Source organism: Prunus persica, chromosome G1 (genome assembly GCF_000346465.2).
Source record: "Prunus persica cultivar Lovell chromosome G1, Prunus_persica_NCBIv2, whole genome shotgun sequence".
NCBI classification, from domain to species: domain Eukaryota; kingdom Viridiplantae; phylum Streptophyta; class Magnoliopsida; order Rosales; family Rosaceae; genus Prunus; species Prunus persica.
Window position 1 is genome coordinate 34,565,924 of NC_034009.1, and position 15,131 is coordinate 34,581,054.

The 15,131-nt window shown below is 36.1% G+C and overlaps 1 long non-coding RNA gene across 12 annotated transcripts; it reads left to right on the forward strand.

Moving 5' to 3' along the window:
- On the forward strand, positions 508-10,214 carry LOC109946450. Of its 12 annotated transcripts, none has more exons than XR_002269596.1 (4): positions 509-2,602; positions 2,692-2,740; positions 2,837-8,637; positions 8,742-10,214. It is a non-coding gene; the product is annotated as an uncharacterized LOC109946450 (long non-coding RNA). The 12 variants fall into 12 exon arrangements; XR_002269593.1 differs by having other exon boundaries at positions 517-7,740; positions 7,853-7,894; positions 8,040-8,637; XR_002269600.1 differs by having other exon boundaries at positions 539-565; positions 771-834; positions 963-8,637.

The window sequence follows — 15,131 nt, forward strand, 5'->3', positions numbered from 1 at the left end:
AAACCTACAGGGACTAAAGTGAAGTTAATCCAAAATATTAAACGGCCTAGTCCTTCTGTTCACTTGCTTCGAGAATTTTTTATTTTATTTTATTTTTCCAAACTTTTATAGGAATCCTGGTCCCACAATGTCTAGACACGTGGCAGTTTCTTTTTTTATTTTATTTTATTTATTCTAATTTTTTTCTATCCGGACGTGTATAGGAATCCTGGTGCAACACGGATTGCGAGTCTTCACCCGAAAAAACACGTGGCAGCTTTTATTTTTAAATATTTTTCCATCCAAAAGGAATCCGGGTCCAACAAGGCGCGTCCTCACGTCACCACCACAAATATAGAAGAAAAAAAGAAAGAAGGGAAAGTAGCGTTGATTTCAAGTCATCACAACCGACTAAACCGCGTCGACAGCCTATCCGTTACAACTTACACATCCACCGTCCATTGTTTCCATCACCACTTAATCTTGGCCGTTCATCCCGATCCCCTTCCCTTATAAATACCCTTCAGCCGTTCTCACAATTCACCTTACTTTGTTGGTCCCTGAACGCAAGGGAGGTGACGATCAGGTTTCGGTTTGTGTAGATTATCGGATTTGTTGTTTCGCTTCTTCTGTTTGGGTTTGATTCTATGCTTTCGATATCGATGGATTAAGTTTTGTTATCGTATGCATTAGGGTTTGGTGATGGATTTTGCTAACCGATTAAAAGTTGGATCTAATGACCTTTGAAGGTTGTGACGATATAAAGAACCAGAGATTGTGTATATTTGCAGGCTTGTTTTATTGGTTCAGATGAGACCCAAACGACATCGTGGATCATCGTGAAGTAGGTGTTTGGTATGAAACTGCTATGAATTCGATTGGGATCTTCTCGTTGTTTTGTATAGATATAATTTGTTGATTTGAGGCTGAAGCTCATCTTTATTGATATGCTTATGAGTTTTAATTGGGATGATGAATGCCAGGGCATCGTGGATTCAGTACTTAGTTCGGCTTGCGTTTTGATTTGGACGAAAACCTCATCGATTTACCTTCTATGGGAGACCTTTCGCTTACGTCCTTTAATTTTGTTCTGAAGTTTAGAATATAATGATTTGGAAATTTCCCTCGTTTTTTATCAATCAAATAAGCGGAGCTTTGCTGTTATTTTTCAGGCCTCGTTTGCAGTGTTTGACACACGAGGGTTAGATGTTATGGTTAGCTGATAACTCGATAGGTTCTTATGGGATCTGATTGGATGGCTATGAGGTTTGATTTTATACTGTTTTGCGCTTGCAATGGGATGTTGAATTTCAAAGTTGTCTATCTGGGTCTATTGATTTGCAGCAGATATAGTAATAGTAATAGTATTTCCGATGGCTTTGAGCTTATGTCTGCACCCTTTTAGTCTAGTGCACTCCATTTGTAAAGGTTTTCATTGGTTTGCTGCATATGGATTATTGTTTTGGGTTACGTGTTCAAGTCCCTGAAATTTGCAAGTAATATCATGTTTATGTCGTCCTCCTTTTCCCTATAATCATGCCGAACTTTCTGCTCTTATATTGACAGATACTAAATCCAGAATTCATGGGGTACATTGTTAACCTTCTTAGTTCTTCCGTTTCAATTTGATTCTTGTTTTTTGGGTATGTTCTAATCGGGTTTTTATGTCCTCAACTTTGGCTTTCTATTGTATATATCTCAGTTGGAATGAAATGGTCTATTCTAATTTTGTCATATCTCAAAGTTTAGTAATTCTTTTTTCAAAGATATAACATTATTCAATGTTTTGATTACAGACCCGGAGTATTTCTCACTTACCTCTTTATTGCCACGTCTTTGATCAATATATTTTGCTTTATGGTCTTTAAGCTATTAATAATTACAACCAAAAGTGGTTTGGCGCTTACCTTCTACTTTATGTTTTTTTTTTAAGTTTATTCATTTCTATGGTATCATTGCATATATTTGGGCTTCGAATTTGTATAGCAGTGTGGTTAGGTATTGTCATGATGATTCACTAATTTTGTGGTTAAAGTGCTTATGGAGACTAAGTTGGATGGAGCTAAAAGTTTATGACACTGCTGTGGGAGCTATTCTGGTTTGGTTAACATGTTAAATCTTTTTCTTTTAATTTTTAAATTTTTTGTACAAGTCTCTCTCTTTCCCCCCAAAATTAATGTTAGGTACTATGTATTTTTCATGTTTCTTATGTTGGTTTCGAATTGGCATACTAACCAAGGGAGTTTTAATGCTGTTGCCTTTCGTTTACCATTTAAAAATTTTATTAAATTTGGTACTGATACTGTAGTAATATCTTATGTAGATGCAACCTAATTCTCGTTTTAGGGACAAAGTTTCACCAGGGAGAACCGGTTTGAGAGCTCAAGGCCGCTGGTTTTGTTTGTTCACATTCCTTGGTTTCTTATTTTCGTTACTTGTTCAATATCGTGAATTTTGTGGTCTGTCTTTCCGTTGATGTCTTGCTTTAGTCCACATTATGTAGTGATTATGAGGATTTTGAGCAGTTCGTGGGGTTGCCTTGTTTGGTTATTTTTGTGTGCAGGAATTTGGTTTTAACGCTGCAGTTAATAAAGGAAGTGGAAATAGTTTATTGGGAGAACATGTTAAATCCTTTGTGTCTCAAGTTTTTTAAACTTTTGTACAAGTTTCTCTCTCTAATTCCGTCCTTAATTAATATTATGTATTTTTCAGGTTTCTTCTGTTGGGTTTGAATTGGCTTTCTACCTAAGAGGGGGTTAATGTTGTTGCCATTTGTTTCCCATTTCAAAAATTTATTACATTTGGTGCTGTTATTTTAGCAATATCTTATGTAGATGCGTCCTAATTATTGTTTTAGGGACAAAGTTTCACCTGGGGGCACTGGTTTGAGAGCTCAACGCCGCTGGTTTTGTTTGTTCACCTTCTTTGGTTTCTTATTTTTGTTACTTGTTCAATGAAGTGAATTATGTGGTCTGTCTTAAAATGTTCAATATCGTGAATTATGTGGTCCTGTCTTTCTGTTGATGTCTTGCTTTCGTACACATTATATATTGATTATCAGGATTTTGAGCAGTTACTGCAGTTGCCTTGTTTGGTGTTTGTTTTTTTGCAGAAATTTGGTGGTTGTAGTTTATGCTGCAGTTAATAAAGGAAGTGGGAATAGCTTATTGGGAGAATGTGTCGTCGTTTTGGTTTTCATTCTCCGCTCTTTTAATGTCCTAAATTATTGGGGGAACATGTTAAATCTTTTTTCTCTTATTTATTTTAAATTTTTATTTATATAAATCTCTCTCTCTCTCTCTCTCTCTCTCTCTCTCTCTCAAAATATCTCTGTATTTCACCCCTAAATTGGTCAGGTATTATGTATTTTTCAGGTTTCTTCTGTTGGGTTTGAATTGACTTACTACCTAAGAGGGGGTTTAAAGCTTAATATCTTATGTAGTTGCACCCTAGTTTTTGTCTTAGGGACAGAATTTCACATGGATGCACTGGTTTGAGAGCTCAAGGCCGCTGGTTTTGTTTGTACACTTTCATTGGTTTCTTATTTTTGTTACTTGTTCAATATTGTGAATTTTTTGGTCTGTCTTTCCGTCGGTGTCTTGCTTTAGTCCACATTATGTAGTGATTATCATGATGTTGAGCAGTTCCCGCAGTTGCCTTGTTTGGTGATTTTTTGCAGGAATTTGGTTTTAGAAGTTTACGCCCCAGTTAAATGGAAGTGGAAATAGGTTATTGGGAATATATGTTGGTGTTTTGGTTTTTTATGAAATTGTTTCATTCTCTACTTGTTCAACGTCCTAAATTTTTGGCAGACCATGTTAAATTTTTTTCGTTAATTTTTTTTAAATTTTTTTTGAAGTTTATATATATATATATATATATATATATATCTCTCTCTCTCTCTCTCTCTCTCTCTCTCTATTATATTTGGTGCTGTTATTTTAGCAATATCTTATGTAGATGCACCCTAATTCTTGTCTTAGGGACAAAGTTTCAACTTGGTGCACGGGTTTGAGTGGAGTTCAAAGACGCTGGTTTTTTTTCACCCTGCTTGGTTTCTTATTTTTTCTAGGTGTTTCAGTAATATTGTGGATCTTAATTGGATTGCTTTGAGCTTATGTCTGTAGCTTCCAACTCCTTTGATAAGGTTATATGCTTGCTCCTTTACTAGGTCAAAGCGTTTTTTAAGCCTATGTTGATACCCAGAAAATCGTACATAAATTCATGTTAGTGTCTTTCTCTCCTTTTCCCTGTAATCAGGCTAAAGCTTTTTGCTATTCTATTGAAAAATACTAAATTGGGATTTAGGTACATTTATTAACCGTTAGTTTAATAGTCTGATTTTTTGTCTTCAATAGTCTGATTTTTTGTCTTCGATCTTTTTTTTTTCATGGTTCAAAGATATTAATATTATGATATGATGTCTTGATTACAGATGCTGAATATCTCATACTTCTGTGCCGCCATGTATTTGTTCGATATATGTTGCTTTATGGTCTTTAAGCTATTATATAATTACCGCCAAACAGTGCTTAGCCTTTACGTTGTGTCTTTCTAAGGTTGTCATTCCATATATTTGGTCTCCCCAATTGTATAGCAGCCTGGTTTGACATTCTCTTGATATGATTCCCTATTTTCGTGATTGGTGTGTGTGGAGAATTGGTTGCATTTAAAGTATTACTCTGTTGTGGGGAGCAGATTCTGGTTTGGTTTCTTAACAAGAACCTGTTAATTTTTTAAAAACTTAAATAAATAAAAAAAATATTCTTTCTCTCTCTCTCTGCTCTATTTTACCCCCTAAAATGAATATTGGGTGCTTTGTCTTTTTCAGGTTTCTTATGTGGGATTCTAATTGACATACTATTTAAGAGGGGGTTTAATTCTTCTTTCCTTCTGTTTTAATTTCCCATCTATAAGGATTTATAAGATTTGGAGCTGTTATTTAGAATATCTGAAGTAGATGCATCCTAATTCTTGTCTCAGGGACAAAGTTTTCCTTGGGGCATGGGAATGAATGGAGCTCATGGCCGCTGGTTTTGTTTATTCACCCTGCTTGTTTCTTTTACATGTTCAATATCGGTGAATTATGTGGTTGTCTTTCCTTTGATGTCATATGCAGATGAATCTCTTGCTTTAGGCTGTCTTTATGGAGCTGAGTATCAGGATTTTGAGTATCTTCTGCAGTTGCCTTATTGACCCTGTTTGCTTTCTTAATTCTGTTACATGTTCAATATCGTGAATTCCGTGGGTGTTTTTTTCTCGTGTTTTTCTCGTGTCGTATGCAGATGCATTTCTTGCTTTAGTCCGGAGTATCAGGATTTTGAGCGGCTTCTGCAGTTGCTCGGTTTGGTGATTTTTTGCTGGAATTTTGTTTTAAAGGTTTACACCAGTTAGTTCTTGGCTTATAATTTAATTCTTATTTCTTTGATGTCTGGAACAATTTGTTTATGCAGATTGAAAATATTGTCTGTCTATGGAATCTCACTCTATGTTGAATAAAAACAGGCTGCCTAACTATAAGAGGGGTCTTTTATCCGATCTTTTTTATTCATACCGTCTGTATAATGTGGGGCATATTGTCTGCGCTACATCTCTGCCTGCAGGCGTATCCTAACTCGTGTCTATATACGGTGGTTCTGAGTTATTATCTGATTTTATATTCTTGGAGCCCGTATGTCATCCTGAGACATTTTTTGCGCAATGTCTTTATATGCAGACCATTACACTTGTCTTCTTGTGGGGTCTGATTCCTTGAAGTAGAACAAGCTGCTTTTAAGAAAGGGTGGTTTGAGTGGTTCTCTGCTTATGCTTTAACTTCTTACATGAGCCATTATTTGAGTAATGTTTTCTTTTAGAGTTTGATGCATCTTGTGTATTGGTGAAGAGTTTATAAGATCTGGTACCATTGTTTGAGCAATATTCTATGCAGATGCAATTTAACTCGCCTGTGTATGGAGTCTTACTTTGTTTAAGGAGTGCAGGGGTGCTACTAAGAGTCAATTTCTTCGCCCTATTATTTGATTTGCTGGTCTTAAGAGATTTTGCACAATTTATTTGAGCAGCGTTTCTATATGCAGACACATCCTAACTCTTGTCCTGTACATGGAGTCCAACATTGTTGACGGAGGGGGTTTCTTCCATGAGGGGGTTTCTTGTCTTATTATCTATTTTCTATTCTGGAGATTGTATGAGATCTTGGGCCATGATTTGCACCATTACTTTCTATTCTATGCAGATAACCTTGTCTGTATATGGGGTCCAACTTTGTTGAAGGAAATTGCTTTTAAGAGGGAGTTGAGTAGTATGGCCTTATGATTTAATTTGTTTATGAGATTCGACACTTTCATTGGGCATTATTTTGTGCACATACATCGTAGCTCTGGTCTGTTTCTGGATCTTTTTCCTTGGATGTTGGGCTTTGTTGATTTTTGTCTTGTGCTCTAATGTCTCAATTTTTAAAGGAGTTATGAGATGCATCCTTGTTCTTGTGTGTGAGTGTAACTTAATTCATGGCTGGACTAATCTTAAGGAGGTTATGCTGCGTCTGATCTTTGTTGTGGCTCGCTTTTTGGAGGAGGGTTTCTGTAGTTCAATTTCAACTTAATGTCAATTGTGAAACCTCAGGAACAGGTGTCATGCAGAGTTTTGTTTTCCGTTATGTATTCAATTCAGTATGTCATTGTCTCATGCAGATGCTCGTTGCTCTAAGTCTTAAGTTAAGTTGATGAGGATGATTTTTCGAGTGACAATCAGAATTTGTTGCACCACGCCTGGTTTTTCATCCACTGCTTTCTTGTTTTCATGATACTTACATTTCTTTTCAAATGGTGATATGTTATGATGATGTCAATTTTTTTTGCGGTAGTTCATGGATTTTCCTGTGCAGAAGTTTTGTAGCTCGGAGTCTTACTTGTATCTGCATTGATTCCTTGAGAAACAGTCTCCACATTTCGTTTCTTATTCGTTGTCTTCTTTTATGGGGTTTATCGTTCATGGCTTGATAGTTCAACATATTCTTATGGTGATGGGTTCATTCTTTTCTTTCAACTTAATTATATTCTCTCAAACTTTACTTTTATTTCTGTTTTTTGAAAGATAACTTATTACAGATTTTGAATTTCGTGTAGGGGCCTCAAGATCCTTAATCTTTTATGACTCTGCGCCTCTCCCATTCATTTCTATATTGTGCTGGTCTTTAATTAATTCACACATTTTAAGGTTTGGCAGATGCTCGTCTTTATTGGTATTGCTGTTTTTGTCTGTTTAAATGTCTGTTTTGTTTGGTTGAAGGTGGATTCAATGCAGTATGTGCAGCTTTGTGCAATACTTTGGCCATTCAGGGTTGATATTCTTTGGTGCTTCAACTTTTTTTCTCCTATTCTTTGGCTTTTCAGAAGGGCACTTGTTAAGATATTTGGTCATTCATTTGATATTTTATTGATGAGTGTATATAATCTGGCACCACCATTTGATCTGATGCAATGTGTTTGCAGTTGCATCCGAACTTGTCTTTTACTGGAGTTGCACTTTGGCAGAGCCTAGAACATCTCTTTTAAGAGGTGGTTTTATGTCTTTGCTTGTGATTTGGTTCTCTGTAGACCATAAATGTGGCATTTTTGAGCAAATGTATTATGCAAATTCATTTTGCATCTTTTTACTTGACTACATATTAATGGAAAATGGACATTCAAGCAAACCAACAGAATCATGGATTTGGGCATGTGCGACAGTCAAGAGGAATGGGAGTTGCCTTTGTAGAGTGTACGTCTTTCCTTTTGGTCTTGTCTTCATTGGAATGTGGACTGCTTATAGTAGTGTCCTGTTTTTTCTTGGCTTACCATTCTTCTTGGATATTGGGTCTGTATATTGTCAGCTTGCTCATGAGGCTCGGTTGAATGGGGGATGCTTTTAAGAGGTGCTGCGGTACTTCTTGGCTTATGATTTATTTTTGTTAGATTTTATCATATATGATTCGCGCAAAAAGTTTTGTGCAGCAACGTTTGTCTTTGGTTTAAGGAGGAGTGGGAATGTGGTATTGAGATTGATGTCTTTGGATGCAGTGAAGTATCATTGGACCGTAGAGCAGCACTTGCTGACACATAAACTGAGTATGACTTTGATCTTCGTTGATGGAACTGTTCTTTGAGGGGTCGTGAGATTTGATTTTGTCAGCCGAGGTTTACTCATCGTCAGGTTGACGGGATTGATTTGTCAGCTAAAATGGATAGGATGACTTGCTTTCATTGTCTTTGGATTTCAGCGTTTAGATCTTAATTAGCTTATCTTCTATGTCTTGCTCAATTTTTCCACAATATGGGCTGGGGGTTGATTCTTCCTTTAATTTAATTGCTTCTCACAAAATCTCTTTTCATATATATAAATTTTGCTCATGTACAGGTGCTAATATTCATATGTACCTTTTCGGATTTTATAGTGTTGGAGGTGGTGGTTTGTGGTCTGCTAAAGGGTTTGGCCTTTGTCTTAAACATGGTGACCTGTTGGCATCCTTTTGTTCGAGTGCCTGGTTTGCTTTTGCTGTTGCTTTTGTTGTGGCATATTACTTTTTTTCCTTTCTGGCAGGCTAAAGTTGCTTAAGTTCGTGATGGATCAGTATGTTGGATATTTGAAATTTCTGGGCAGAGTAGTCCATTGTAGAAGGTTGGGTTTTTTTCCTTGAAGTGTGCTGATCCGTTTAGGTTACACATGGGGTTGTTTGACAAGTAAATGATCTGGCATAATTATATGGGTCATGTTTTATGCAGAAGCAGTCTCATTCTTTGAGGGCTCCGTTTCAGATTCAAGTTTATGCGCAGAGCTGATAGAACTGTTTTTTTAAACTGCTGATGGAAATAGATGTGGTATGAAGTGTGTTGTTTCCCTTACCTGTCTTCTTAGTTCCGTCAGCTTATACTTTTTTCTATAACTGTTCCTTTAAATAGTTTTTGTGTTCATTTGGGTGGCTTGATAGGATCTGTCGTTCTTTTCTTCATTTGGTGCTTCTTATGTGTAGTCCAACTTATTGAACATTGCAATCTGACACTGTTTCTATGATCAATTTAACATTTTTAAAGCATTTGAGTATTAATTAAATTGTTATTTGTTGGTATCAAGTTAGACATTTTGAACTTTGGTGTGTTTTTCATATTTATGTCCTTATTAGTTGCTGTGTGTGTCTCTTTTATTGGTTCAATAATGCCTGGGGTCGAGCGTCATTCGACTATTCCGAGCTGGTTACAAAGAGATGATAGGGATGAGAGATTACATTTAATGTAATACTTATCTCTAATTTATGTAATGCACTGAAAGAATGTAGTTCTGGTTTGTCATTTTGGAATGAGCCCTTTACGTAGATTGCTTATTCTGGGAGAGAATTTTTGTCTTTCTTCTGTTAAAAGGTGATGCAACATTTCTCTTGAAGTAGTTTTTCTTTTTGGATATTTGAAGTATATTTGTTATATCGAAGTTGCTTGGCTTTTGCATATAGGGTCGGAGATTTTGGAGTTCTTTGGACATTTGAACTATGACATTGTTCTGTTGTCTATCAATTGTATAATGTCAACTTCTTGGTAGCTTTTTCTCTTTTAGATTTGTGTGGCTTTTAGTATGATGGTTATGTGCATTGCTTAGTTTTTAGCTGCTGTCTGTTGTGTGTAATTTGTGTGTAGTTAGTTAGGTTTTAAGGGATGTAGCTCAAAATGGTAGAGCTCTCAGCTTGTAACCTGTATGAACAAGTTACAAGACGATCAAGGTTCAAATCCTTGCGTCCCTGCACATTAACATATTTGATAGTTTATGACCTGCCTGTGGATGGATTGAAAGATTCTAAACCCTTGCCTGTGTATCTGTGGTTGCTGTTGAGCGGATGCTGTAACTGACTAAAATGATGGTTTGGATGATCTGTGGACTTGAGAACCTGAATTGGCTGGTTTTCCGGTTTACCACAAGATGTGGTTTTATTATGTAAAAGCTTCAGAAAGCTCAAGTTTGTAATACGAGTTATGTCATCTTCAGACTTGTTTGATGAGATATCACTGTCTTTATCTCTCTTGATCTTCTAGTTGTAAGCCAACCTCTGCTTCTCTAATTCGTGTTTCTCATTTATTCATTTCATACACTTTCTCACGTACAGCTTCACATTTGTATCAAAAAGGAAACAAAATTACCTTAAGGGATAGGACTGTAGAAGATCCAAACCAATCCACTAAAACCGACTAGTCCAATTCAATTCAATTCAATTTTATTGGTTTTGATAATGTTGATGGATTAGATTGGATCCAAAAAAATGAAAAACTGATTGGATCAGTTTGGTTAGCGGATTTAGATTTTGAATTCCAATTCAAACTGAATCGATCTAACTTTTTAAAAAGAGATGCAAATATTTGTCTTTCCTAGTGTTCAAACCTAAAACACTTTTCATGTTTCACTTACACCAACACACTAACATAACTTTGTTGATATTCTTTCGAAGAATATATTAATATACCATAAGGAATTGATGTAACTTTGTCCATAAGTTTTTGTGTTGACTTTAGCATTTCATGTTGTAGTGTTTTCTAAAATTTATTTATATCTATTTAGAACATACTTAATGGTATTTTCTATCAGATTGAATTCTATATGATTATCTTTGCGATTATAACATTTTCAAAAAAAATCGATCATCCAATCCAATCCAATGTACATTGGATTGGATTGAATCCTGACATCCGAACACATTGGATTGAATTGTAAAATCTCAAATCCAATAAAAAATTGGATTGGATTGATAAAAATTCATTGATTTTCAAACCGATGCAAACCCTTCTTAAGAGACAAAGTTTCAATCTAATAAAAAAAATTATATAGAAAACAAAATAAAAACAATTTTCAGTTAAAATACAGTTATTTCACCTCCTGAAATTTAACCATAATCCATTTTCATTTGTTGGATTTTTTATTATAATAATTTCACTATCCATTTTTTGTTCGTTGAGTTTTTTATAATTTCACCAATTTTTTCGTGGATACATCCATGAAGTTCATGATTTGTTATAAAGGAAGTCTAGCTATTTATTAGAACCTTATTTCTAAATGATAATATTCAAGCTAGCTCCTCTTCGATTGTAAATAAAATGAAGTTAGTGTTTAGGGTATTTCCACCTATTTGTCATGGAAAACGGAAAAGGTGAGGCAATGGTTGTTACTATTCACATGGTAGTGTCTACCCTAGCAATTTTTTTGTTGGATTTCCACCTATCGCATGCAACCCAAGGGCAACCACTATTCACGTGAGATATGAGAAGAAGAATTTGTATAGAGTTTTAGTGCGGGAAGTGAAGAATATAGCTAGGTATATATATATATATATATTTTTAATTATGAAATTTTTGGTTTTTAAAAAAATTATTTTTTTGTTATTTAAATTGGCTGACGTCACAATGACATTAGCATTAGGTCAGCTTACCCAGGCAAGTCTTGTCTTTAGGCTTATCTCTTACCTTGGCAATTAGGGGTGGGCATCGGAATGGAAGAACCGATCAACCGAACCAAATCAGATCGGGAAAAATTGAAAAAAACGATATTGATCAAAAAGTCAACCCAATTCAAAAAATCGAACCGAACCGATTCTAATCGGTTCCGGTTCTATACCCCAACAAATCGAACTGACCAAATTAAAATATATATAATTTTAATATTTATTTATATCCAATTCTATATTTTTAATCTCATAACTAATATTTACCCAAGTTCAATATTAAAATCTATCTCTTTTCTAGCCTTAATATTTCTTTTCCATACATAAAACAAAGAGATAGGGAAAAAAGGGTCCCCTTGCCGAATGCCACACTTAGGAGAGAAAGTATCAATTAATTTACCATTGAGAATCACCTTATATCACACATAGTTAATACATTGCATTAAAAGCTCAAGAATTCTACCACGAATCCCAACCTCCCAAAGCACTTATCTAATGAAATCCCAACTTAACCAATCATAAGTTTTGGATAAATCAATTTTCCAAGCAATAAAACCCTTCCCCACTTTAGAAAATTTAAACTTATGCAGCATTTCTTGAGCCACAAAAAGTTGTCTCCCTGGGACAAAGCTCACTTGATTAGGACTGACCAAAGTAGCCATATAGGGCCGAAGCCTGGCAACAAGAATCTTAGAAATCACTTTATAGAGGGTGTTGCAAAGACTAATGGGGTGAAGCTGAGTCATGGAAACAGGTCTCTTAACTTTAGGCACAAAAGCAATCAACGTCTCATTAATATTCTCAGGAAGAGAAGGAGTTAAAAAACAATCCTTCACCAAAGCAATAATATCAGCAGAGCACATCCCCCAACATTTCTGATAAAAAAGGGTAGAAAATCCATCAGGTCCAGGAATTTTTAATCCCCCAATAGCAAACAGACTATTTTTAGCTTCATCATCAGTAACTTCACAACTTAAACCTTCTAAATCAGTATCAGCCAAAACATATTCACCAAACAACCCTTGGAAATAATTGACAATAGTCAGTTTCATTCCAATATTATTAGTGATCCAAATTCCAACCTTATTATTCAGACCTTCAAGTTTATTCCTCCTCTTCCTCCTTATAACAGTAGACAAGTGAAAAAAGTGGGTGTTTCTATCCCATTCCTTCAACCAAGTATTTCTAGACTTCTGTAACCAGAACAACTCTTCCTGCTCAAGGACCAAATTATACTCAGTAGATAACTCATTCTCAAGCTTACTGAGATAAGAGTTATAATTTAAACACAACTTCCTTTGAATGCCTGCAAGTCTAGCCAATAGTCTTCGTTTCTTTCGAAAAAGACAACCAAAAACCTGCTTATTCCAAGAAACAAGATGGGACACAAGCCCAGTAGATTTAAGAACCGCATTACCATTATTATACTGCTAAAGATCAGTAATAAACTTAGAAAACTCAGGGTGGGTGAACCAGATGGATTGAAACCGAAAAGACGCACAATCTTTGTCAGGGAGATGAGCAGAAGACAATCTAACCATGATAGGACAGTGATCTGAATTCACCTTAGGCATGTGAGAAAGATGCGCCTCAGGAAACAAAAATCTCCTCGCAATATTACTCAAACCCCTATCAAGCCTTTTCCAAATGATACCCTCCGCATTCCTTTAATTACACCACGTAAACTTGGCTCCAGAGAAACCTAAATCAATGAGCTGATTACGATCAATCCAATCAATAAAATTCTATCCACCGGAATCAAAGTTGCCACCAGACTTTTCATCAGCACAAACAATGTCATTAAAGTCCCCTAAAATCAACCAACACAGCTTAGAAGCCTGAGCAAGACCATCGAAATAAGCCCGGAAAGACTCACGATGACCTGGACAAAGGTTAGCATACACCACAGTGAGCAACCACCAATTAGTCCCCAATTGCACTAGAGCAGTAATCGATTGACCAGAATGAGCAATTATTTGAATAGAGATAGAGTTGTCATTCCACAACAACCAAACACCCCCAAAAAAACCAGTGGCATCAACAATATGATAATTAGAAAAACCCAAACTCTTAGCAATTTGCAAAGCTCTAGTACCACCAATTCTAGGCTCAAGAATAGCTAGAATATCAAGAGCATAAGCCTTTTTTAAAATCTTTAATAGTATGAGCACAACTTTCCTTGCTAGCACCCTAACATTCCATGAGACAATAATCATTATAAAAAAAAAAGGATAGGGAAGAACTTAGGATAAACCTAATTTTGCAATTGCTCAGCCTCACCACTAGTGGAGGCAGCTTGTTCAATGACCATAGCCGTACCTATACCAAACTCTGTATCATCTTGATCAATAAAGTCACCATGGTGATCTATATGGTCATAAGTTAAGCTAACACTAGAAAAGAAAGCTTCATTGAGCACCTTTTGACCAATGTCAGGGGGTTCATAACCATGAAGCAGCCTACCTTTCCCTAGAGAAGACTTGGAAAAGAAAGGCCTCTCCATATTGAAAGAAAACTTCCCAATAACATCATCCTGTACAGCAGCCCTACGATCCTGCATTCAGACCTCTAGAGCTATTAAAAGCACTCCCGACCCTATTCTTCCCAACCCTTCGAGCACCAGAATCAGGCTTAACAATAATTCCAGAACCTGCTGAGTTAGTAATATCTCTCATAGGCTTCTTAAAAACCCAAGTAGAAACATTACGCAATGTGCCAGCTTGTTTCCCAGAATACTTAGACATGGGGGAGGCACACTCATGAGCTTGAGCAGCCGGTTTAGAAGCCTTCTTGAAACCAAAAGGACCATGAGTGAAACTCGCATCCTCATCGTCCCTACCATCACCATCCCTCAAAATTTTAAATCTAGAGCCAGACTGGCTAGCGGCAATCTTTACACCACTAGCCTTATCAGCCTTCTTGTTAGAAGAGAATAACTGCCATTGTTCATGTGGAACCTTCTTTATGAAACTTTTAGGTTTCATCAGCATCCATTTACCATGCATATTAGCTAGAATTTCAGCAACCAAATTAGCAGGATTAGCAACAACAACATCCTCATTTGGAGCAGGAGGAGTACCTCCATATTCTCATAAACTTCTTCCTCAAAAGACTATTTTTTGCTTAACCTTCACAACAACATGGCATATATCTCTACCATGCCCAAAACAACCACATTCAAAGCAAACTAACTGAATCTCTTCATAAACAACCCCATAAGTACGTCCCTCAAGTTCAATAAAGGGGATAAGAGGCTTGGATAAATCAAGCTCAACACACAACCTAGCAAACTTACCTTGAGCTTGACCCATAGTATGCTCATCCACCTTAACGGTAGTACCAATGAGATTTCCAATTTTTGTCATAACATTATTACGGAAATACTCCACATTCAACCCATTGATCAAATCCAAGCTGTCATGTGAGTAACCCTCTCTTCTTTAGCATTAAACCTAGGTTTCCAATTTGAGTAACAAAATATTGCCCAGTAATTTGCCAAGGACCGCCAATGAGCACATACCTTTTATCTTCCTTAAGAAGAAATTTTAACAATGAAATAATTGTTTTCCAGATCTATTAAACTCATTAAACCCTTCAACTCCCAGCGTTGAAGCAAACGATCACGCAAGAAAGTATACGACAGAGGGCGACCCATTAGCTTGATAATCACAGAAGTCCTCCAAGGCCTGTACAAGCA